The sequence below is a fragment of the Hyla sarda genome, chromosome 10, assembly GCF_029499605.1.
Source record: "Hyla sarda isolate aHylSar1 chromosome 10, aHylSar1.hap1, whole genome shotgun sequence".
In the NCBI taxonomy this organism is placed as follows: domain Eukaryota; kingdom Metazoa; phylum Chordata; class Amphibia; order Anura; family Hylidae; genus Hyla; species Hyla sarda.
In genome coordinates this window covers 62,713,589-62,738,784 of record NC_079198.1, presented here as the reverse complement: position 1 = coordinate 62,738,784, position 25,196 = coordinate 62,713,589, and the positions used below count along the sequence as shown (strand labels likewise).

At 43.2% G+C, this 25,196-nt stretch overlaps 1 long non-coding RNA gene across 1 annotated transcript in view; it reads right to left on the bottom strand.

The window, feature by feature from the left end:
* Positions 1-11,672: 11,672 nt before the first annotated feature.
* The window catches only part of LOC130294542 (uncharacterized), a 47,428-nt gene continuing 33,904 nt past the window's right edge, over positions 11,673-25,196 (bottom strand). Inside the window, exon 3 of the long non-coding RNA XR_008848530.1 lies at positions 11,673-11,709. This is a non-coding gene — a long non-coding RNA (uncharacterized LOC130294542). The remainder of the gene's footprint in view (positions 11,710-25,196) is intronic.

Below are 25,196 nucleotides of genomic sequence, written 5' to 3'. Positions count from 1 at the left end.
TGTGGACCTCCAGATGTTGCAAAACTGCAACTCCCAGCATGCCCAGACGCCAAGGGCTGTCTGGGCATGCTGGGAGTTGTAGTTTACAGGGTCCTATTACAGCAATGCACGTCGCTTTACGGCGACGTGCATTGCTGTAAAGGGCCCGACCGCGGCTGAAGATCTACTCACCTGTCGCCGCCGCCGCCGCCATCTTCCTCGCCGGGATCCGGGTCTTCAGGGACGAGGTAAGTACCGGGGCCGGTCCCCAGCACTCCCCCGTCCCCCGCCGCGTCCTCCGGTCTTCCTCCCGTCCTCTCCGGACTTCCAGGGGCCGGGCAGGACGGGAGGAAGTAACCGCCCCCCCCCCTGCGATTGGTCGGTTAACTAACCGACAGATCGCAGGGAATAGGAGGAGGTGGCAGGCTTGCCACCTCGCTCCTATACTCCAGCATGGTCCTGGCTGTCTGTGACAGCCGGGATCATGCAAAATTACCGGGCGGTCGGGTCCCAGAGACCCGATCAGCCCGGTATCGCCGCAGATCGCAAGGGCGATTTCCCTTGCGATTTGCGGCGATCGCCGACATGGGGGGCCTACATGGCCCCCCTCGGCGTTTGCCCTGGATGCCTGCTGAAGGATTTCAGCAGGCATCCGGTTCCGATCTCTGCCCGGCGAGCGGCAGAGACCGGAAAACGCCATGACGTATGCATACGTCATGGGTCCTTAAGACCCAGGGTGTGATGACGTATGCATACGTCATGGGTCCTGAAGAGGTTAATAAAATGTAAGAGATTGTGTTTGTGTGGGTGGTGTTTATACTTTCTTGCAAGATTATGTAGGATATGTTTTTTACTTGTTTACTTTTTGTTTGTATGCATGATTTGTGGTTCTACTTACAGTGGGGGAAAAAGTATTTAGTCAGCCACCAATTGTGCAAGTTCTCCCACTTTAAAATATGAGAGAGGCCTGTAATTTCCATCATAGGTATACCTCAACTATGAGAGACATAATGAGAAAAAAATCCATAAAATCACATTAACTGATTTTTTAGGAATTTATTTGCAAATTATGGTGGAAAATAAGTATTTGGTCACCTACAAACAAGCAAGATTTGTGGCTCTCACAGAACTGTAATTTCTTCTTTAATAGTCTTCTCTGTCCTCCACTCGTTACCTGTACTAATGGCACTTGTTATCAGTATAAAAGACACCTCTCCACAACCTCAAACAGTCACACTCCAAACTCCACTATGGCCAAGACCAAAGAGCTGTCGAAGGACACTAGAAACAAGATTGTAGATCTGCACCAGGCTGGGAAGACTGCAATAGGCAAGCAGCTTGGTGTGGAAAAATCAACTGTGGGAGCAATTATTAGAAAATGGAAGACATAAAAGACCACTGATAATCTCCCTCAATCTTGGGCACCACGCAAGATCTCACCCTGTGGTGTCAAAATGATCACAAGAATGGAGAGCAAAAATCCCAGAACAACACAGGGGGACCTAATGAATGACTGGCAGAGAGCTGGGACTAAAGTAACAAAGGCTACCATGAGTAACACCCTACGCCACCAGGGACTCAAATCATGTAGTGCCAGACGTGTCCCCCTGCTTAAGCCAGTACAGGTCCGGGCCCATCTGAAGTTTGCTAGAGAGCATTTGGATGATCCAGGAGAGGATTGGGAGAATATTATATGGTCAGATGAAACCAAAGTAGAACTTTTTGGTAAAAACTCAACTCATCGTGTTTGGAGGAGAAAGAATGCTGAGTTGCATCCAAAGAACACCAAACCTACTGTGAAGCATGGGGGTGGAAACATCATGCTTTGGGGCTGTTTTTCAGCAAAGGGACCAGGACGACTAATCCGATGACATGAGGCCATGTATCATGAAATTTTGAGTGAAAAACCTCCTTCCATCAGCAAGGGCATTGAAGTTGAAATGTAGCTGGGTCTTTCAGCATTACAATGATCCCAAACATACTGCCTGGGCAACGAAGAGTGGCTGCGTAAGAAGCATTTCAAGGTCCTGGAGTGGCCTAGCCAGTCTCCAGATCTCAACCTTTGGAGGGAGTTGAAAATCCGTGTTGCCCAGTGACAGCCCTAAAACATCACTGCTCTAGAGGAGATCTGCATGGAGGAATGGGGCAAAATACTAGCTACAGTGTGAGAAAACCTTATGAAGACATACAGAAAACGTTTGACCTCTGTCATTGCCAACAAAGGGTATATAACCAAGTATTGAGATGAACTTTTGTTATTGACCAAATACTTATTTTCCACCATAACTTGCAAATAAACTCTTTAACCCCTTAATGAGACTGCAGGATGTATATTTATGTCCTGCGCCGGCTCCTGCAATTTAACGCGGGGTCATGTGGTGGCTATCAACGGACAGGACCCGCAGCTAATACCGGACATCACCAATTGCGGTGATGCCTGGTATTAACCCTTCAGACGTGGTGATCAAAGTTGATCGCCACATCAAAAGTGAAAGTAAAAGCTTTCCCGGCAGCTCAGTTGGGCTGATCGGGACCACCACGGTTAAACTGCGGTGTCCCGATCAGCTGTACGGACACAAGAAGGTTCCCTGCCTGCCTCCTTATTGTCTGATTGCCAAATGACTGCTCCGTACCTTAGATCCATACAGGAGCATTCGAGCGCCGGAAACACTGATCAATGCTATGCTATGGCATAGCAATGATCAGTGGTGGCAATCACTGTAATGCATGTTATAGTCCCCTGTGGGGGCTATAACATTGCAAAAAGAAAAAGTGCAAAAAAAAGTTAAAGGAGATGTCCGTTGCAGACTTTTTCTATTCCGTCCTACCCGGGCTGCAAAAAAAGACAAAACAAACTTTCACTTACCTCTATATATGTTGCCCCAGAGCTCAGCAACAGCTGATCGTTCAGCCGGGCTGTTTACTTCCTACTTCCTTTAGCCCAGTAAGTCACACGGCGCTTCAGCCTATCACCGGCCGAGGCGGGACATCGCTGCGGCCGGTGATAGGCTGAAGCGCCATGTGTTGTCCTGGGCTAAAGAAGTAGGAAGCAGACAGCCCGGCCGACCGATCAGCTGTTGCGGAGCTCCGGGGCAACATATGGAGGTAAGTGAAAGTTTGTTTTGTCTTATTTTGCAGCCCGGGCAGGACATCTCCTTTAATAAAGATTATTTAAATCCTTCCCTAATAAAAGTTTGAATCACCCCCCCCTCTTTTTCCATTAAAAACAAAACAAAACTGTGTAACTAAAAGTAATATACAATACCACATGTCGTATCGACGCGTGCATAAATGTCTGAGCTATAAAAATATGTTGTTAATTAAACCACACGGTCAATGGCATAAACGTAAAAAAAATTCCAAAGTCCAAAATAGCGTATTTTTGGTAACTTTTTGTACCATACATTTTTTTATAAAAAGCGATCAAAAAGTCTGATCAAAACAAAAATGTTATCAATAAAAACTTCAGATAATGGCGCCAAAAAAACTACCTAGAAACGGAAGCCCCCAAAAGTTACAAAATGGCGTTGTTTTTTTTAATTTATTTTGTCGCACAATGATTTTAGAAAAAAAACTAAAATTTCAATTGTGTATATATACACAATTCTGTGTATATATATACACAATTCTGCAACTACTGAGTGGTTTAATTCTTATGTCATTCACCATGCATTATACAAAAACAATATATCTTTATCTTTGGACATTTCTGCATGCAAAAATATCAGTTATGATAATTTTTATTGTAGGCATTTATATTTAAAGTGTACCTGTCTTTAAAAACTTTTTAGATGTTCACAATACCATTATGTGTATATTTGTAACAAACAGTGGTTAAATGTTTATATTTTTTGTCCCTGTAGCTATTGCCTGTGTGTCTCTGTGAGGAATCCAAATACAGAAAGTGTGGGCAATAGTGAGGACAAGCAGGGCTCTGTACACTGAGGACAAGCAGGGCTCTGTACACTGAGTAAAAGCAGAGCTCTGTACACTGAGGCAAAGCCGGGCTCTGTACACTGTAGACAAGCAGGGCTCTCTACACTGAGGACAAGCAGAGCTCTGTACACTGAGTACAAGCAGGGCTCTGTACACTGAGTACAAGCAGGGCTCTGTACACTGAGTACAAGCAGGGCTCTGTACACTGAGGACAAGCAGGGCTCTGTACACTGAAGACAAGCAGGGCTCTGTACACTGAGGACAAGCAGGGCTCTGTACACTAAGGACAAGCAGGGCTCTGTACACTGAGCATAAGCAGGGCTCTGTGCACTGAGGATAAGCAGGGCTCTGTACACTAAGGACAAGCAGGGTTCTGTACACTGAGGATAAGCAGGGCTCTGTATACTGAGGACAAGCAGGGCTCTGTGTAGTGAGGACAAGCAGGGCTCTGTACACTGAGGGCAATCAGGGCTCTGCGCAGTGAGGATAAGCAGGGCTCTGTACACTGAGGACAAGCAGGGATCTGTGCAGTGAGGACAAGCAGGGCTCTGTGCACCGAGGACAAGCAGGGCTCTGTTCACTAAGGACAAGCAGGGCTCTGTGCAGTGAGGATAAGCAAGGCTCTGTACACTGAGGACAAGCAGGGATCTGTGCAGTGAGGACAAGCAGGGCTCTGTGCACTGTGGACAAGCAGGGCTCTGTTCACTAAGGACAAGCAGGGCTCTGTACACTGAGGACAAGCAGGGCTCTGTACACTGAGTACAAGCAGAGCTCTGTACACTGAGAATAAGCAGGGCTCTGTATACTGAGGACAAGCAGAGCTCTGTACAATGAAGACAAGCAGGGCTCTATACACTAAGGACAAGCAGGGCTCTGTACACTGAGGACAAGCAGGGCTCTGTACAATGAAGACAAGCAGGGCTCTGTACACTGAGGACAAGAAGGGCTCTGTACACCGAGGAAAAGCAGGACTCTGTACACTGAGGACAATTCGGGCTCTGTACACTGAGGACAAGCAGGGCTCTGTACACTGAGGACAAGCAGGGCTCTGTGTAATGAGGACAAGCAGGGCTCTGTACAGTGAGGACAAGCAGGGCTCTGTACACTGAGGACAAGCAGGGCTCTGTGTAATGAGGACAAGCGGGGCTCTGTACACTGAGGACAAGCAGGGCTCTGTACACTGAGGACAAGCAGGGCTCTGTGCAGTGAGGACAAGCAGGGCTCTGTACACTGAGGACAGGTAGGGCTCTGTGCATTAAGGACAAGCAGGGATCTGTGCAGTGAGGACAAGCAGAGCTCTGTACACTGAGGACAAGCAGGGCTCTGTACACTGAGGACAAGCAGGGCTCTGTACATTGAAGACAAGCAGGGCTCTGTACACTGAGGTCAAGCCGGGCTCTGTGCACTGAGGTTCTGTGACAAGCTCCTTGCTCACACAGCAGGATGACTGACAAGCCAGGAGCCTGCACAGAGCCCTGTTTGTCCTGACCACACTTCCTGTATTTGGACTCCTCATAGAGAAACACAGGCAATAGCTGCAGGGACAGCCTTTTTCAACCAAAAATATGCAATTTTTAAAATACATGTATTACAAATATACATGTAATGGTATTATCTACAATATATAAAAAGTTTTTGTTAATGATAAGTACACTTAAAAAAAAAATGGGGTGATTTAAAGAGTACCTGTCATCTGGATTAAAAAAAAAATCCTCATATTATTTCCCCACTTAACAGTTTACCCCCTATAATTTTTTTTTGTTTTTGGTGTATTTTTGCACTTACTGTGGCCATTTGTATCTTGCTCACTCACTGTAAGCTGTGGACTGCTGTAGGGGGCGGCCGGCGTCATCTGAAGCCCTGCAGGGGAGAACTTACGCCTCTCTTTTCTATGCGCCACTCGGTCTCGGGAGCATGCATTGAACATGGATCCAATCACAGTAGACTGCCACTCAATCTCTTTCTCTCTGTCTCGCTCTGCACAAAGAACAAGGAAAGGAGGGAGATCAGAGTTGTCCTGCCATGTACACTGCTTGCTCTCGCCTGCTTTATTGACAGGCAGAGAGTGAGCACTGTGCAGAGCCACAATGTCTCCTATGTTTCCTGACTTTTGTCTCTGCCAAGCTGCTACAGGAGACAATCCTGCAACGTCGGTGGACATAAGGTTTAGAAGGAGGACACCTAGTGGCTGTAACTTAAAGACTACATTTCAGATTTAAAACGTCAGAACTTTCAATGGTTGTACACTAGTAATTTATTTAACATTAAATTAGCTACAAAATATTAATTTTCATCGATGGTGACAGGTACCATTTAAACTTTTTCTTGCATAAAGTTGTTTATTTATTAATAATGAATAAATTGACAGCTGGGTGTTACCAACTAGTATTATGTCCTTACATTCTATCTCCAATCAGTAGAACACGCCTCTTTTACAAAGGATAGAAAAAAACAGGAAAAGCATTTACAACTTATACTGTGCATAAGATGAAGAAAATTGACTTTGATAAACAAAATAAATGTATTCTGGACTTGTTATGTGAGTTTGCTTTTGGGTCCTCATCTTGGGCACAGAATATGTGGTATAGACTATGGGGAGTATTTATGAAAAGTAGAGTAGGCGAATGTCTTTTTACTCCATTAATTTATGTGATGGTAAATGTGTACATTATCCAAATTTTATACATTGTGCAGGGCATGTGATAAATATGGTGCAGATCACATTTCTTACACATTTCAGTACTCCACTTTTGTATGTTGCCCCTCTGCGATTTTGTAAGTTAGTCAATCTGTAAGCCAAGTCAGGACTGGTGTAGATTTGCTCCTAAGTTAGCACAGTTGCACCTAACTTTGCTACAAACTAAAAAGTCACATCATAAATCCCGGTCTCACAAAAAGTCGCAAAAAACTCACTGCGCCAATATATTGCAACAAATTTGCTCAAGAAATCCAGACTAAAAGGTCTCATAAATATCTCATATGTCTTTTCTTATTTTCTATGCTATCAGTGCCTGGGTTCACATCCATTTCATACACATCTTCACAACTGAATAAAAAAATGAAGACACATGAGCGCTCTAACGGGTCTGTACGTGAAATATTGCCTATAATGCAGCCTGGTATGGTATTGTACCCTGTAACCATAGAAATATGATGAATCACAAAAGGTATAATTATAGTATATTGGCACATATAGATAAAACTTATACTTAGATGAACAAATAATAATTTTATTTTTCTGGATGTAAGTTCTCTGTAAGCAATCATGGAACAATAGTTAAACAACGGTGTTAGATGCGGCCTTATTGTAGATGTACTGAGGAACGGCTGTACTATATTTGAAGGGCTGAGGTGAGTGAATGTTAGAGTCCCATCCTATATGAGGCCACCTCCACGTGGTGGATGGGGGACACGTTGTGATCAAAAAGTGCGCTAAGAGTCTCCATTTTGTTGACCAAGTGTGCTGCCGCCATTTTCTTTTTTTTTACATGTTTTGTACTTGCCACAGCAGCTTGCACCCGTGTATTGGGTTTAGGTGCTGGCTACATTTTTGTTTTATTTTGTTTTTGCTGTGCAATGTGGTGGGAGTGGCTCCCTCTGTAGCCCTCTGGTGGGAGTGGCTCCCTCTGTATTTCACAGGAGGTTGTTTTAGGTTGTTAGTTGATCCAGCATGTCGCCCAGCCTGAGGTTAATGAATGTTAGGGTCCTATCCTATATGAGGCCACCTCCACGCGGTGGATGGGGAGACATGTTTTGATCAAAAAGTGCGCTAAGAGCCTCCATTTTGTTGGCCAAGTGTGCTGCTGCCATTTTCCTTTTTTTACATGTAAGAGTGCACAAAGGTATTAAAATACATGGGGTCCAAAAGACAAATGTCGGGGGTGATGATCCTGTAGTTAGGTGCGCATCAGGAGGGGGGCACGGCGCCCATGGGACTAAAGCAACCAATCACGCGTGTGTTGGGTTCGGTGTCACTGGCCGAAACAAGAAGCAGGGTTTATTAATGTAAACAGACTTGGAGCGTGTATGAGACACGTTCCCTAGGAGACTGGTCACGTGACCGGACTCAGGACCAATTACATAGCAGAATGTGCGGTCGCAGTCACAGTGTGAGTATTGACAGCTGCAGCTGTTACACGGGGGTGTCGTGAAACTGCATAGGCATCAAGGATGCAATGGATGTGGAGGGGACTGATGATAGAAGTGTGGGTATATGGGAAAAGGTGCATTATGGAAGTATGAGTGGTATGAAGCAGAAAACTGAGTTATGAGTTTTTGCCAAACTATTAGAGAAAGGGTAAGTTAAACAGGCAATCACTAGGCAGGTGACTCTATGGCATAGTTCTGGTACTGGAATAATAATTCTCTGTACATACATAGTGTATAGGTGTGCATGATACATCTATATGGGGGCACACCTATATAGGTTATAGCTAGTGTGTATGCCAACAAAATATGCCAATCAGAGGTGTATGTGGACTATATTCTAAAATACTGCTCAATAGGTAAGTGGATGAAAAAGAAGTGAAGCATAAATTGTCCTGACATGAAGATATCGTAGAAAAATGGTATAGGGTACAGTGGTATTAGGTAAACTATAGGCCCTTGGGGTCATGTGGTATAATGCAAGATATAGCATATATAAATAGGCATATAAGAACCCTGGGGTATGGGGTAAAAGGTATAAAAATGCAAAACATACAAAGACTATTTAAAATATTCTAAGGGCCATAGGATATATAAAAATGGGATGCATAAATAAACAGCTTAGATAAATACCTAAAAAGGCTCGGGCATATACAAGCATAACATTGTTAAGATGGATGGAGAGAAGAAGGTTACAAAGAGCATTCAATAAGTTCATTCAGACCGGCTGGTATTAGTGTGAGAAGCTTATATATCCTTCCTGAGGGTGTTGAACCTTTGGGGGTCATTTCTGGGTACACTCTCAATAGGGGTGATGGTAACACAACTGAAATTCTGATTATGACGTTCGGAAAGATGTCTGGAGACACTATGCAGCATGAATCCATGCTCCTATGTTTGTTGATGCGTTCGCGTAAACGCCTGATAGTTCTTCTAATGTATTGGGAGCTCCTCCCAATACGTGATTTACCTCTTACAATGCCCATTTGGATTTCAATAGGGCCCTATAGTTTACCTAACACCACTGTACCCTATACCATTTTCCAACGATATCTTCATGTCATTACAATGTATGCTTCACTTCTTTTTTCATCCACTTACCTATTGAGCAGTATACATACCATTATTTTTAGAATATACTCAGCATCCACCTCTGATTGTTTAGGTCATATGGTTGGCATACACACTAGCTATAACCTATATAGGTGTGCCCCATATAGATTTACCATGCACACCTATACTTACACTATGTATGTATGGAGAAGTATTATTCCAGTACCAGAACTATGCCATAGTGTCATCTGCCTAGTGATTACCTGTTTAACTTCCCCTTTCTCTAATAGTTTGGCGAAAAATCATAACGCAGTTTTCTGCTTCATGCCACTCATATTTCCATAATGCACCTTTTCCCATATACCCACACTTCTATCATCAGTCCCCTCCACATCCATTGCATCCTTGATGCCTATGCAGTTTCACGACACCCCGTGTAACAGCTGCAGCTGTCAATACTGACACTGTGACTGCGACCGCACATTCTGGAATGCTATTGGTCCTGAGTCCAGTCCAGTCTCCTAGGGAACGTGTCTCATACACGCTCCCCTTCTGTTTACATGAATATACCCTGCTTCTTGTTTCAGCCAGTGACACCAAACTCAACACACGCGTGATTGGTTACTTTAGTCCCATGGGCGCCGTGCCCCCTCCTGATGCGCACCTAACTACAGGATCATCACTTGTACATGCAGCGCTGCCTAACTGGACACCCCCGACATCCGTAGATTAATACCCCATGTATTTTAATACCTTTGTGCACTCTTACCTATATATATATATTGGCAAAAACCACGAAACAGCTGTCTGCAGATGGGTAGAAACTTCCCTTTTGGGAAGTAGTCTGGCTTGGCATAAAATCCCGATCAGCTTTTTATATTCCTTAAAAGGAGCTAAGCTGACACCAGGGAACATTACCTGAAAAGGTGATGTAATGAGCTGCTTTGCTTATTCCCCTACCCAGAATGCCCGCGGAGTGCTTAATGGCCTTCTGAAGCTCCATTGCACCAGGAATGGTGGCCTCGCCCTGAGGTAAATACTCATCCCCTTTAGCTGCTCTCATGCCTCTTACCCCAGCCAAGCCAGATCACCCTGCTCTGTACTGATGAGTGACAAAAACCACAAAACAGCTGTCTGCAGATGGGTAGAAACTTCCCTTTTGGGGAGTAGTCTGGCTTGGCATAAAATCCTGATCAGCTTTTTCTATTCCTTAACAGGAGCTAAGCTGATACCAGGGAACATTACCTGAAAAGGTGATGTAATGAGCTGCTTTGCATATTCCCCTACCCAGAATGCCTGTGGAGTGCTTAATGGCCTTCTGAAGCTCCGTTGCACCAGGAGTAGTGGCCTCGCCTTGAGGTAAATACTCATCCCCTTTAGCTTTTATATATATATATATATATATATATATATATATATATATATATATATGTCTCAATAAATGTATGAAAGGTATTTTCTAATGATTTTGTTCAGTATCTTGTATGTAAGTTTTTTATTCTTGCTTTACTTCCTGTTTAAATTTTTTGCACCTTTGGCCCCGCCCCCTCTAAGTATTTGGCGCCATTCTCTCATTATTTAAACCGCAATGTACCTTTTGTTGCAGAGATCTGATGAAGATGGTGTTTCCCTCGAAACGTGTAATCTGTACTCTGCTACTATTTTATTATATTTTTTTCAATAAAGCGGTCCCTGCCTAGGGATCTGTGATTGTATATTCCTGTTTCCATTGAATTCATGGGACAAGCATCCACAGCACCTGGGTGATAGATCTTCTTCCTTCCTTCCTCCTTGCAACTTCTCCAGGATTTGAATCTTCTGACGTCCTGTGACTTCCCAGCTTTTGCAGCGGATCTCATCACATGGTACCCTATTCACTTGGGTGATAGGCACATTTATCCTTTTCTTGAGGTGAGCGGCCATCTACTCATTATTTTCTCTCCACTCCACATACAAGAGTAGTATTGGCACTCCAGCACCTTAGGTAGGAACTGCATATCAAGGGATTTGTGTTTTGCACATATCTACATATTTTAATTTCTGCCCTTCAATTATATTACAACCATTCCTCAGTACATCTATAATAAGGCCGCATCGCACACCGTTGTTTATCTATTGTTCCATGATTGCTTACAGAGAACTTACATCCAGAAAAATCATAAAGCATACGTCTTATCTATATGCGCCAATATACTATAATTACATCATCACAACTGCAGCCGACCCTGGGACAATTGTAGCAGCCATATGCCTACTTCATCATATCTGGATTTTTTGCCTTCATTGGGATTTGTAGCTTTTCCACAACTTTTATAGATGAGCACCTAATATTGATTGATATTCACTGTATTGTTTGGAGTATCTACCCTATACGATGCTCCTCCTTTATCATTTTGTCTTTGACAAGAGTGTATGGTATCATCTAGTTGAACTCTTTTATATTTAGAGGAGGATTTGCTAAGAATTGGTCATCAATTTGCTGGGTTGAGTGTACCACATCTGACATACCGTATATACTAATGAGTGTACGCAGAAATGCATCCAACATGGCCACCTACCTCCAGGTTCTTTGTGTTCACAGGTGTCTATACTCGTCTGAAGAAAATCACAAAAGATCAAATTGGGTATCAAATAAAATGTGATTTATTTAAAAAAAAATTATTTTGGAACAAAATAGATTTTTTAAAAAATCAGTTCACTCTCTATTCAAGAGGTATATTGCAGGAATACCACAATGCAGAGTTATGAAAAAATAAGGATCCAGGATGGTTTTTCATGGAAAACACAAGTACTTCCTAACAATAGACATGTCAGTTATGGCCGCAGGTCCCCCTTTAAACTTTATATTTCACTGATACATGTAGAAGTACTCCTTGAACTAGAACACCCAGCACTAAAAATGAGGGGGCTGCCACATTGTGTAATGAAAGAATCAAGGCGGATCACCCATGTTTTCATAGATACAGCTCTAAATGGAGCAGTATTAAAGGTTGTAGTATGTGTTCCGTACTTACAGTAATATAACATGAAAGGACTACTACAAGCAGATAAGAACAAATCTTGGTTTTCATAAAAAACATTTTTATATACAAGCAGGAGCAGATGTGAGGACTCATTGGATAAGTATAATTAAAGCTTTCTACATTTCCTCTTTTATTGGATCTAGTCTTCATTTTGTCTTTAAAATGGAATGTTTTGAAGTGGCCTGATTCTCTCTTTTTAACAGTTGGTCTAAAACCCCCACCTTAACTCTAACAAAATGCAACAAAGTAAGATCATTATGTTATTATTTCTAAAAGAGATGACAGATATGGCTTTTAGCCATTATACAAGATTAAAGTGATAGTGTCCTTTTTTTTCTATCATACTTGCTGTGCTTTTTAGGAACCTACACTGCCCTCTAGTGGTACTGTGATGACAGTTCGCCACCTCACATAGAAGCATTTCAGCCAAGCTATCCCACAGTATAACCAGAAAATCTTCTAAATGAAGCAGGTGATGTGTGTTGCAAAACAATACACTAAAAATAAAAGTATTATTATCTGGTGAACAGAGACTTAATTCAGAGGTTATTAAAAGTCTGTCTTATAGAATATGAAAATAAAACTAATAAGAAATGTAAAATCTGAGTCATATCTAAGGGGAAGAGTAGCCTTCTGAATAGTTATATTACAGTAGATTTATACAATTTTATTAATTTATCAAAATTTTTTGACAGTATGCTTTCCAGTTGTCCTGTGTGTGATATTGCAGGGTGTGTAGCCCGTGTAGTGCCCATTGATACATAGGTGCCTTGCACTATACCCTTTTATAGTGGGAACAAGGTATTAATTACATAGGGCTGTCACATCACGACCTACTACACAGCAGATGTCAAGGTGTCCATACACTTTACAGTATGGTGGTACAGGCTAAGACAATCACTATAAGTACTTTATTCCAACGCATTTCATCCCTAAATATATATCCCACGTGCACTGATCTATACACGAGGCTGATTCCTGGAACAGAAGCACTTTCCATAATTTAACAGTAGCTTTATTCAGACTCTAAAAAGGATACATTGTATAAAGCGATGTGCTTTATAGTTTGATATCATACAGATAATCTGTTTAGAAGTAATGAGTAAAGTGAAGACGCTGCATTAATTAGCTCAGATAATTAGTATAGATTATGTAAATGAAACTGTCAATCCTAAATAATAAAGAGTTCAGATAACAATGGGGTTGTTTTAATATTACCAAACATGTATTGAGCAGAGAATGGAAGAATCCAGAGTGAATGTCACTGAATGTCAGTGTATTTTACATAGTCAGATAATTAACGCTAACGGGGCTGTACGGGGCTAATGAGGCCGCTGATATGACCTATAAGGATGCACGCGGTATACTATGGGACATGCCTGCCCTATCTGTCAATATCAAAGGGGAATAGATAAGCATGTAGTGAACAAGGTCACATCAAACAAAGCATGAAACAGAGCATGCATGGAAAATAAAACGCCTCGTGTTGACATATCAATATTGAATCTTCCTCCAACATTATAGAAAGATAAAACTAATGTAATTGTACAAAGAAAAAAAAAAGAAAATGTCTCTAATTCCTGTAATTGTCCTCTTCAGTAGAGACAACCTCCTGCAGGTATTTCTAATAGCTGTGATTACCAGTCTCCAACATTATTTTATATTGCTACTTCACTGATGTCATGGGGGTTTCTTGCATGCACAGTCTAGAACCCTTTACAGGTAGACTTGGGGTCATTTTCAAATTGCAAGGACTACTTTAGGCTGAGCTTTAATCATCTGATAGATGGCCTGATGCTATTGTCTGGTAAAATAAAGAATGCACAGTGGATTCTAGAATGGTGTCCTGTCGAAATCATACATGTAGCAAGGCATGCTTTACTTTAATTCCTTTTGCAAACAATGTTTGTTGGTTATATGCCCCTCCCCGGTCTCTCTAACTTTCACTCCCGGAGCTTCTCAGTCCCACCCCTACAATTGGTACAAACCCTTGATCGACATACAACCTGCTGTACCATGTTAGGACTGTCTTTGTCGTTTCACTTGCTACATGGTATGCTTATGTACCATCTTTTTGGTGAATGTTTGGTAGTCTCAGTATTGTTATAATTATTTAAACAAAAATAATAATAATTATTATTATGTAGCAAAGCAGACTGAACCCATGACATTTCACCACCATGCTCTACAGCTGCTATTGGGTTCTTTAAGGAATTGCTGTATTTGGTCTTCAACAAGTATGTCCCTTAGTACAGCGGCCAAATACCTCTGCCTTTGTCTTATCTGTCTTCAACATTGGTGTTTGCCTAGTTGTTCATGATCAATTTTAACTCTTCAAGGACACAGCCTATTTTGGTCAGGAAGACACAGCAAGTTTAAATGATTGTGTATTTGTTTATCCTCCTTTCCTTTTCACTGTCTACAAGTTCCTGTTGCAACTTCCAAAAAGAGAAGTTTGTTTGATTTTTTAAAATGTTCACTATTTTAAGATACCGTCACCAATCCTGTTGAAACAAAAAGGGCTAATTTTTGGAACGCTTGGAAAAAGCCACTGAGCCTTCTGAAACCCCCACCTTGCCTCATTTAAACACTGCCAGGCATCTGCCAGCAACCAGGGATTCTTTATGTAGTTTTATTTTAGTGTAAAAAAGCATATAACATCCGCTAGTGCATTAAACAAACTGCTAGTTACCATGGGTTACAACATGCCTTAAAACCACTTTAAAACTACATTCCTAGCAGTAATATACAGGACTTTAGAGCTTTTAGAAAGTATTCTAAACTTATTTTTGGAGCAAACTAGTTGGCAAAAATTTGGAGAGCCTGGCAAACTGATCTTTTTACAAGTTTGTTCATCACTAGTTAAGATATTTGGTGGGCTCCCAACTCCACTGACAGATGATGTGTGGGGAGAGAAGAGCCTGGCATGTTCAATTTTCACCACCCCAATCATTTTCTTCTTTGAAGAATAAGCCAGCACCAGAAAAATCTGGCTGCAGCTTACCCTACCTTATAACTGTAGGACTAAACAAACACACATTGAACAGATATTGTAAATGTAAATCCACCTGTAGTCCTTTATAATTTTTCCAGATCTTACTTTGCATAGTTTTTTCATGAGCAAATAAGCTTATTCCATTTGACTTCAGTAGTGATGAGAACAACTTGTAGGTTTCATAATGAAATTATGGAGAATGTATTCAGCATCTTGTGCCTTTCTTAGGACGAATCTTTGAGGGGTAGCCTGATCTGGGAAAGATGGCAATTGTTTGAATTATTTTCTACCTGTCAATGATCTTCTAAGCCATGGAATAAATTGACATCCAGTTGTTTAGCAATCTTTTGAAATCATTATTGAGACATCTAAAACCATTTCTTCTGGAGACCTCAGAAAACTAGAAATGGTCCAGCTGGATGGGGTGCCCTGGTGCCACTGCATATGCCATATCTCCTGATGAAGGAGCCCATGGGGATTAGATGTTGCCCATTGTTTGGGCACCATAAATCCACAGACAGACTCTCTTTAAACCTGATATTTGTTTCCCTTTAAACCTGATATTTGTTGCGGGTTTAAGGGGATGTCTCAGCACTAAAAAATAATATTTTTGCTGGGGCAGCAAATAAATAAAAACGTCAATCTTGAAAGTATGAAGTAGCAGGGGACTGGTGAGCGAGCGGGAGCCCCAGGTGACCGAGGTGAGTATGTTTTTAACTATTATTATAATTTTATGATGCACCCCCCCCCCCCCCCCAGCAAAATAAGACTTTCTATTAGTTTCTGGACATATTTTAGCTTTTGGACAAATCCAATATACTATTGAAAAACTGGAAAGGCTTTTATAATAAAGTATACCACTGAATCTCAGTAAGCAATCAGTTGGGAATGGCTGAGCGGCATAGACACACTCATTTCTAATTTTCTTCTTTTCTAGGGAAAATGTTATTGTAAGGAGCTGGATAGTGTATTCCTTCACCTGTGTGGACTATGACTGATCCGTACCAGGGAGCGGAGTCTAAGGTGCCGCTGGTTTTCACCACAGCCCGCCGCAAAGCAGGATGGACTTGCTGCGGCAGGCGGCACCCAGGTCGCTACCCCTGGCACGATCCGTCCACACAGGTTGCCCAGATGTAACTCGACACAGATGGAAGACGTAGTCAGGACGAAGCACAGGTCAGAAGGGCAGGAGGCAAGGAAGCGTAGTTAGGTCACAAGCACGGGGTCAGGAGGCAGGCGGCAAATGAGCAAGGTCAGGTCAAGGACTGGAGGTCAGGACCACTAAGTAGGTGATGTGCGCCCTAAGGAGAGGGGAGGCGCGTGCTGGCAATGCACAGAGTGAGGGAGGCCTGAGACAGAGGGAAGTAAGGAGATGCCTGGGACTCGCATGCGGGCACGTACAGCACAGCGAGTCCCAGAGACGCCAAGAACATAAGGAGAGGTGCGCTCACAGCCGGACTGAACGGCGGGAGTGTCACCCATGGCAATGCCCAGAACGCACATGCGGGTGTGTCCTGTTCCACGGGTCCCGGAGCTACTAGTGTAGGCAGGCAGGGAGTGCTCACAGCCGAAATGAATGGACAGAACGCTGCCCATGACAGTTATCAACTGCATTCATGATATAAGAAAGTAGATAATTTTTTGAAATTTCTTAGGTACAGTTATAAGCAGGAATAAATAACTATGTTACTTTTGATGACATTAGAAATACTAAGCAAAATATTCTTCTGTTTCTATAGAAAAAAAGTTTAATTTAAACCCTGAGGAAACCTCCGTTGCTGGAGGCGGAACGCGTGGGGTCAGCTTTCCCCCCAAACAGAGATGCAGGCGGTCCCAACATTCACAGAGACATAACTGGGTTCTTGAGTGGTAACTTTCTCACACATGCACTTAACAGACCTATAGCATTTAGGACATTCATTAACTTATATTCTAGTTTCCGTGATTAGTATGCATTTTATGTATTTTTAGAGAATTTGGATACTTTGTATGTAGTGTCTGGAGACACTGGGATTTTTTTATTGCTATTGCGGATATCATTAGATCTGTGTTTATTTGTTACAGGTTAGCCTCTGTGTGATCCACATATATAGTATTGATCATTTGCATTGTGCCCTTGTGGTTGGGACTGCCTCCATTCTCCTTTCGGGGTTATTTGTTTTCCCTTGTGTGGGGTGGGCGTAGAAGGACTACACTCCTCCGCCAGATTATTGTGGTTTTTAAATGTTTTTAATTGTTTGTATGCTCTTCTTTTTGTTAGTTTATATATGTAATTAATAAAGACATTTGTTTGCACATATATTCTTATATAACTATAGTTGCTAACTTTTCTTTTCTCTGGTTTACTGTGTGGATGTTCCAGCATCGCGTTCCAAACCGCTAAAGAAAGTAACATGAAACTTGGCACACATGTTACTTACATGTCAACAACAAACATTGGATAGGTGATTTAACCCTTACTCAACCCCATTTGCCAGGGGCAGGGTTTTTGTTTAAAGTCCCATACAAGTCTATGGGAAATATATCTTACTGCATAACTTCCAAACGGCTGGAGATATTTTGATAATACTTGGTCACATGTTACTTATATGTACACTTAAAATATAGGATAGTTAATTTAACCCTTAACTACCCCCATTTGTGAGGGTCAGGGTTTTTGTTTAAAGTCCCATGCAAATCAATGAGAAATGTATGTTTCCACATAACTTCCGTACGTCTCGAGATATTTCAGTACCTGGTACACATATTACGGGTCGGGACAGGAGGACGGGATAGGAGGTCGAGATAGGAGGTCGAGATAGGAGGTCGGGATAGGAGGTCGGATAGGAGGACAGGAAAGGAGGACAGGATAGGAGATCGAGATAGAAGGTCAGGATAGGAGGTTGAGATAGGAGGTTGAGATATGAGGATGGGAAAGGAGGACGGGATAGGAGGTTGGGATAGGAGGATGGGAAATGAGGGCAGGATAGGAGGTCGAGATAGGAGGTCAGGATGGGAGGTCGAGATAGGAGGTAGAGATAGGAGGAGGGGATATGGGGATGGGATAGGAGGTCGGGATAGGAGGACGGGATAGGAGGTAGAGATAGGAGGTCGAGATCGGAGGTTAAGATAGGACAACGGGATAGGAGGTCAGGATAGGAGGTCGAGATAAGAGGTCGAGATAGGAGGTCGAGATAGGAGGACGGGATATGATGACGGGATATGAGGACGAGATATAAGGACGGGATATAAGGACAGGATAGGAGGTTGGGATAGGAGGACGGGATAGGAGGTCAGGATATGAGGTCAAGATATGAGGACGGCATATGAGGACGGGATAAGAGGTCATGATATGAGGACGGGATAGGAGGTCGGGACATGATGTCGAGATAAAAAAATAGCCTTCAAAAAATTCAAATCTGATGGGTCAGCTATAACATTTAAACAGTACAAGGAGCTTAATAAAATCTGTAAAAATGTAATAAAAACAGCAAAAATTCAAAATGAGAGACAGGTGGCCAAAGAAAGCAAAACTAATCCTAAATATTTTTTTAGATATATAAATACAAAAAAACCAAGGACAGAGCATGTAGGATCCCTTAATAATGATAATGGGGAGGTTTTCACGGGCGATCAAGAGAAGGCGGAGCTACTGAATGGGTTCTTTAGTTCTGTATACACTATGGAAAAAGGAGCTGACATTGGCCAGGTCAGTGCTGGTAACACATCATATAATGTACTGAACTGGCTTAATGCAGAGATGGTACAAGGTAAGTTAAGTAAAGTAAATGTAAGCAAATCTCCAGGGCCGGATGGACTACACCCAAGAGTTCTTAGGGAGGTAAGTTCAGTAATATCTGTACCCCTGTTCATGATATTTAGAGATTCTCTGGTGTCTGGTATTGTGCCAGGGGACTGGCGCAGGGCGAATGTGGTGCCAATCTTCAAGAAGGGCTCTAGGTCTTCGCCAGGCAATTATAGACCTGTAAGTCTAACGTGCATTGTGGGTAAATTGTTTGAAGGACTTATAAGGGATTACATACAGGAATACATAGGGGATAATAGTATTATAAGTGATAGCCAGCATGGGTTTACTAAGGATAGAAGTTGTCAAACCATCTAATTTGCTTTTATGAAGAGGTGAGTAGAAGCCTTGACAGAGGAATGGCTGTGGATATAGTGTTTCTGGATTTTGCCAAAGCGTTTGATACTGTCCCTCACAGACGTATGACAGGTAAGTTAAGGTCCTTGGGCTTGGAAACTTTAGTTTGTAACTGGATTGAACACTGGCTCATTGATCGTACCCAGAGAGTGGTGGTGAATGATTCGTACTCTGATTGGTCCCCGGTTATTAGTGGTGTGCCCCAGGGTTCAGTACTGGGCCCGCTGCTGTTTAATTTATTTATCAATGATATAGAGGATGGTATTAACAGCTCTGTTTCTATCTTTGCAGATGACACCAAGCTTTGTAGCACGGTACAGTCTATAGAGGATGTGCATTACAAGTTACAAGATGACTTGGATAGACTAAGTGTCTGGGCATCCACTTGGCAAATGAGGTTCAATGTAGATAAATGTAAAGTTATGCATCTGGGTACTAATAACCTGCATGCATCGTATGTCTTAGGGGGGATTAAACTGTCAGAGTCACTGGTAGAGATGGATCTGGGTGTACTTGTAGATCCCAGCCTACAGAATAGCATGCAATGTAAGGCTGCTGCTTCCAAAGCCGGCAGGATATTGTCATGTATAAAAAGAGGCATGGACTTGAGGGACAGGGACATAATACTCCCCCTTTATAAAGCATTGGTACGGCCTCACCTGGAATATGCTGTTCAGTTTTGGTCGCCTGTTCATAAAAGGGACACTGCGGAGTTGGAAAGGGTGCAGAAACGAGCGACTAAACTAATATGGGGCATGGAACATCTTAGCTATGAGGAGCGATTAAAGGAGTTACAATTGTTTAGTCTTGAGAAGAGACGTTTAAGGGGGGATATGATAAACGTATATAAGTATATAAATGGCCCATACAAAAAATATGGAGAAAAACTGTTCGAGGTTAAACCCCCCCAAAGGACGAGGGGGCACTCCCTCCGTCTGGAGAAGAAAAGGTTTAGTCTAAACTGGCGACACTCCTTCTTTACCGCGAGGACTGTGAATTTATGGAACGGTCTACCTCAGGAACTGGTCACAGCAGGAACAATTAACAGCTTTAAAACAGGGTTAGATACATTCCTGAAACAAAATAATAACATTAATGCTTATGCAGAATTATAAAACTACATCCCTTTCCCTTATCCCCTTACACCCTTCCCTTCAATTCCCTGGTTGGACTTGATGGACGTATGTCTTTTTTCAACCATACTAACTATGTAACTATATGAGGTCAAGATATAAGGTCGATATATGAGGTCAAAATATGAGGTCGGGATATGAGGACAGGATATGAGGAGTGGATATGAGGTCAAGATATGAGGACGGGATGAGGTCAGGATAGGAGGTCGAAACATGAGGTCGAGATATGAGGATGGGATATGAGGATGGGATAGGAGGTCGGTATTGGAGGTCGGGATATGAGGTCGAGATATGTGGACTGGATATGAGGACGGGATATGAGGACAGGATAAGAGGTCGAGATATGTGGTCAGTATATAAGGACAGGATATGAGGACGGGATATGAGGTCGGGATATGAGGACGGGATATGAGGACGGGATATAAAGACGGGATATGAAGTTGAGATATGAGGACGGGATATGGGGACAGGATATGGATTTGGGATATGACAGCAATACATGAGGACAGGATATGAAGGCAAAAGCTTCCTCCTTTGTGGATTTTCCTCCCCAACAACGATGAGGAAGGAAAAACCAGGCAACGCCTGGTACTCAGCTAGTATCTACAGTACAGACCAAAAGTTTGGACACACCTTCTCAGTGTTTTCTTTATTTTGATGACTATGAAAATTGTCGATTCACATTGAAGGCATTAAAACTATGAATTATATACATAACAAAAAAGTGTGAAACAACTGAAAATATGTCAAATTCTAGGTTCTTCAAAGTAGCCACCTTTTGCTTTGATTACTGCTGTGCACACTCTTGTCATTCTCTTGTTGAGATTCAAGGGGTAGTCACCTGAAATGGTTTTCACTTCACAGGTGTGCTGGCGTGGAGGAGGAGGTGTGAGGGTGTGGGGGTGCTTTGCTGGTGACACTGTTGGGGATTTATTCAAAATTGAAGGCATACTGAACCAGCATGGCTACCACAGCATCTTGCAGTGGCATGCTATTCCATATAGTTTGTGTTTAGTTGAACCATCATTTATTTTTCAACAGGACAATGACCCCAAACACATCTCCAGGCTGTGTAAGGGCTATTTCACCAAGAAGGAGAGTGATGGGGTGCTGCGCCAGATGACCTGGCCTCCACAGTCACCGGACCTGAACCCAATGAAGATGGTTTGGGGTGAGCTGGACCGCAGAGTGAAGGCAAAAACGGCCAACAAGTGCTAAGCATCTCTGGGAACTCCTTCAAGACTGTTGGAAGACCAATTCAGGTGACTACCTCTTGAAGCTCATCAAGAGAATGAGTGTACAAAGCAGTAATCAAAGCAAAAGGTGGCTACTTTAAAGAACCTAGAATATGACATATTTTCACACTTTTTTGTTATGTATATAATTCCACATGTGTTAATTCATAGTTTTGATGCCTTCAGTGTGAATCTACAATTTTCATAGTCATGAATAGAAAGAAAACTCTGAATGAGAAGGTGTGTCCAAACTTTTGGTCTGTACTGTATATATGTATCTTAAAGTTCTGAAATCACAAACAATAGAACCAAGATGAAAGGGATTTAGGATAAATGTGTTTTATATGTATGTCTTAACCCCTTAAGGATGCAGGACGTACCCAAACGGCCCGTTTTCCGAGTCCTTAAGGACTCAGGACGTTTGAGTACGTCCTGTCAAATCCCGGCCCCCCGCCGCTAGCCGGAGGGGCGCTGGTGCCCGATGCCTGCTGAAATCGTTCAGCAGGCATCGGGGCATATCGCCCAGGGGGGTCATTATGCCCCCCCATGTCGGCGATGGCCGCAGATCGCTGGACAATTCAGTCCAGCGATCTGCGGCAGATTCCGGGTCAATCGGGTCTCCAGTGACCCGATGACCCGGAATTACTGGCTGATTGGGGCCGTCAGAGACGGCCCCGAACAGCCAGAGCCTGCAGGGGTGAGGTGGCACTGGTGCCACCTCACAATCGCCCTGATTCGTCGGCCGGATTACCGGCCGACCAATCAGGGCGCCTGCTGCGGGTGTCACTCCCGCAACCCGCTCCGCCCCTCTTCCGGAGGACGTGAGCGGGTGCAGGACATGCACCCCAGGTGCTGGGGACCCCGATCCCCGGCGTCAATGTTGGGATCGGGGCCCCAGGAGCAGCGGCCGCGGCGGCAACGAAGAGGGACTGACCTCATGCGGCTGGATCGTTGGAGGTGAGTGACAGCCTCCTGCAAAAAGGGCATGCTGGGAGCTGTAGTTATGCAACAGCAGGAGGCAGACCACCACAACTCCCAGCATGCCCTTATGGGCATGCTGGGACTTGTAGTTTTGCAACAGCTGGAGGCACATTTTTTCTATGGAAAAGTGTACCTTCCGCTGTTGTGTAACTACAACTCCCAGCTTGCACCAACAGCTAAAGTGCATGCTAGGAGTTGTAGTAGTACATCTGCTGGTTGCATAACTACAACTCCCAGCATGCTCGTTGGCTGTCGGTGACTGCTGGGAGTTGTAGTTTTGCAACAGCTGAAGGCACACTGAGTTATGTAGCAAACCAGTGTGTCTCCAGCTGTTGCATAACTACAGTCCCCAGCATCCCCAGCCAAAGTAGTATGCCTCCAGCTGTTGCATAACTACAAGACCCAGCATGCCCTTCCGCTGTCCGTACATGCTGGGGGTTGTAGCTTTTGCAACAGCTGAAGGCACACTGGTTGCAAAACACTGAGTTTGTTACCAAACTCTGTGTTTCACAACCAGTGTGCCTCCAGCTGTTGCAAAACTACAACTCCCAGCATGCACTGATAGACCGTACATGCTGGGAGTTGTAGTTTTGCAACAGCTGGATGTTCCCCCCCCCCCAATGTGAACGTACAGGGTACACTCACATGGGCGGAGGATTACAGTAAGTATCCGGCTGCAAGTTTGAGCTGCGGCAAATTTTCTGCCGCAGCTGAAACTGCCAGCGAGAAATTACTGTGAACCCCCCGCCCGTGCGACTGTACCCTAAAAACACTACACTAACACACAATAAAAAGTAAAAAACACTACGTATACACATACCCCTATACAACCCCCCTCCCCTCCCCAATAAAAATGAAAAACGTCTGGTAAGCCACTGTTTCCAAAACGGAGCCTCCAGCGGTTGCAAAACTACAACTCCCAGCATGCACTGATAGACCGTACATGCTGGGAGTTGTAGTTTTGCAACAGCTGGATGTCCCCCCCCCCCTCCCCAATGTGAACGTACAGGGTACACTCACATGGGCGGAGGATTACAGTAAGTATCCGGCTGCAAGTTTGAGCTGCGGCTCAAACTGCAGCGTGAAACTACTGTGAACCCCCGCCCGTGTGAGTGTACCCTAAAAACACTACACTACACTAACACACAATAAAATAAAAAGTAAAAATCACTACATATACACATTCCCCTACACAGCCCCCCTCCCCAATAAAAATGAAAAACGTCTGGTACGCCACTGTTTCCAAAACGGAGCCTCCAGCTGTTGCAAAACAACTACTCCCAGTATTGCCAGATAGCCACTGACAGTCTAGGCATGCTGGGAGTTTTACAACAGCTGGAGGCACCCTGTTTGGGAATCACTGGCGTAGAATACCCCTATATCCACCCCTATGCAAGCCCCTAATTTAGGCCTCAAATGCGCATGGCGCTCTCACTTTGGAGCCCTGTCGTATTTCAAGGCAACAGTTTAGGGTCACATATGGGGTATCGCCGTACTCGGGAGAAATTGTGTTACAAATTTTGGGGGGTATTTTCTGCTTTTACCCTTTTTAAAAATGTAAAATTTTTGGGAAAAGAGGCATTTTAGGTAAAAAATTTTTTTTTTTTTTTACATATGCAAAAGTCGTGAAACACCTGTGGGGTATTAAGGTTCACTTAACCCCTTGTTACGTTCCCCGAGGGGTCTAGTTTCTAAAATGGTATGCCATGTGTTTTTTTTTTGCTGTCCTGGCACCATAGGGGCTTCCTAAATGCGGCATGCCCCCAGAGCAAAATTTGCTTTCAAAAAGCCAAATGTGACTCCTTCTCTTCTGAGACCTGTAGTGCGCCAGCAGAGCACTTTTCACCCCCATATGGGGTGTTTTCTGAATCGGGAGAAATTGGGCTTCAAATTTTGGGGGGTATTTTCTGCTTTAACCCTTTGTAAAAATGAAAATTTTTTGGGAAACCAAGCATTTTAGGTAAAATTTTTTTTTTACATATGCAAAAGTTGTGAATCACCTGTGGGGTATTAAGGTTTACTTTACCCCTTGTTATGTTCCCCGAGGGGTCTAGTTTCCAAAATGGTATGCCATGTGTTTTTTTTTGCTGTTCTGGCACCATAGGGGCTTCCTAAATGTGACATGCCCCCCAAAAACCATTTGTCGCTCCTTCCCTTCTGAGCCCTCTACTGCGCCCGCCGAACAATTAACATAGACATATGAGGTATGTGCTTACTCGAGAGAAATTGGGTTTCAAATACAAGTAAAAATTTTCTCGTTTTTACCCCTTGCAAAAATTCTAAAATTGGGTCTACAAAAACATGCGAGTGTAAAAAATGAAGATTGTGAATTTTCTCCTTCACTTTGCCGCTATTCCTGTGAAACACCTAAAGGTTTAAAACGCTGACTGAATGTCATTTTGAATACTTTGGGGGGTGCAGTTATTATATTGGGGTCTTTTATGGGGTATTTCTAATATGAAGACCCTTCAAATCCACTTCAAACCTGAACTGGTCCCTGAAAAAAAGAGAGTTTAAAAATGTTGTGAAAAATTGGAAAATTGCTTAAAACTTTGAAGCCCTCTGGTGTCTTCC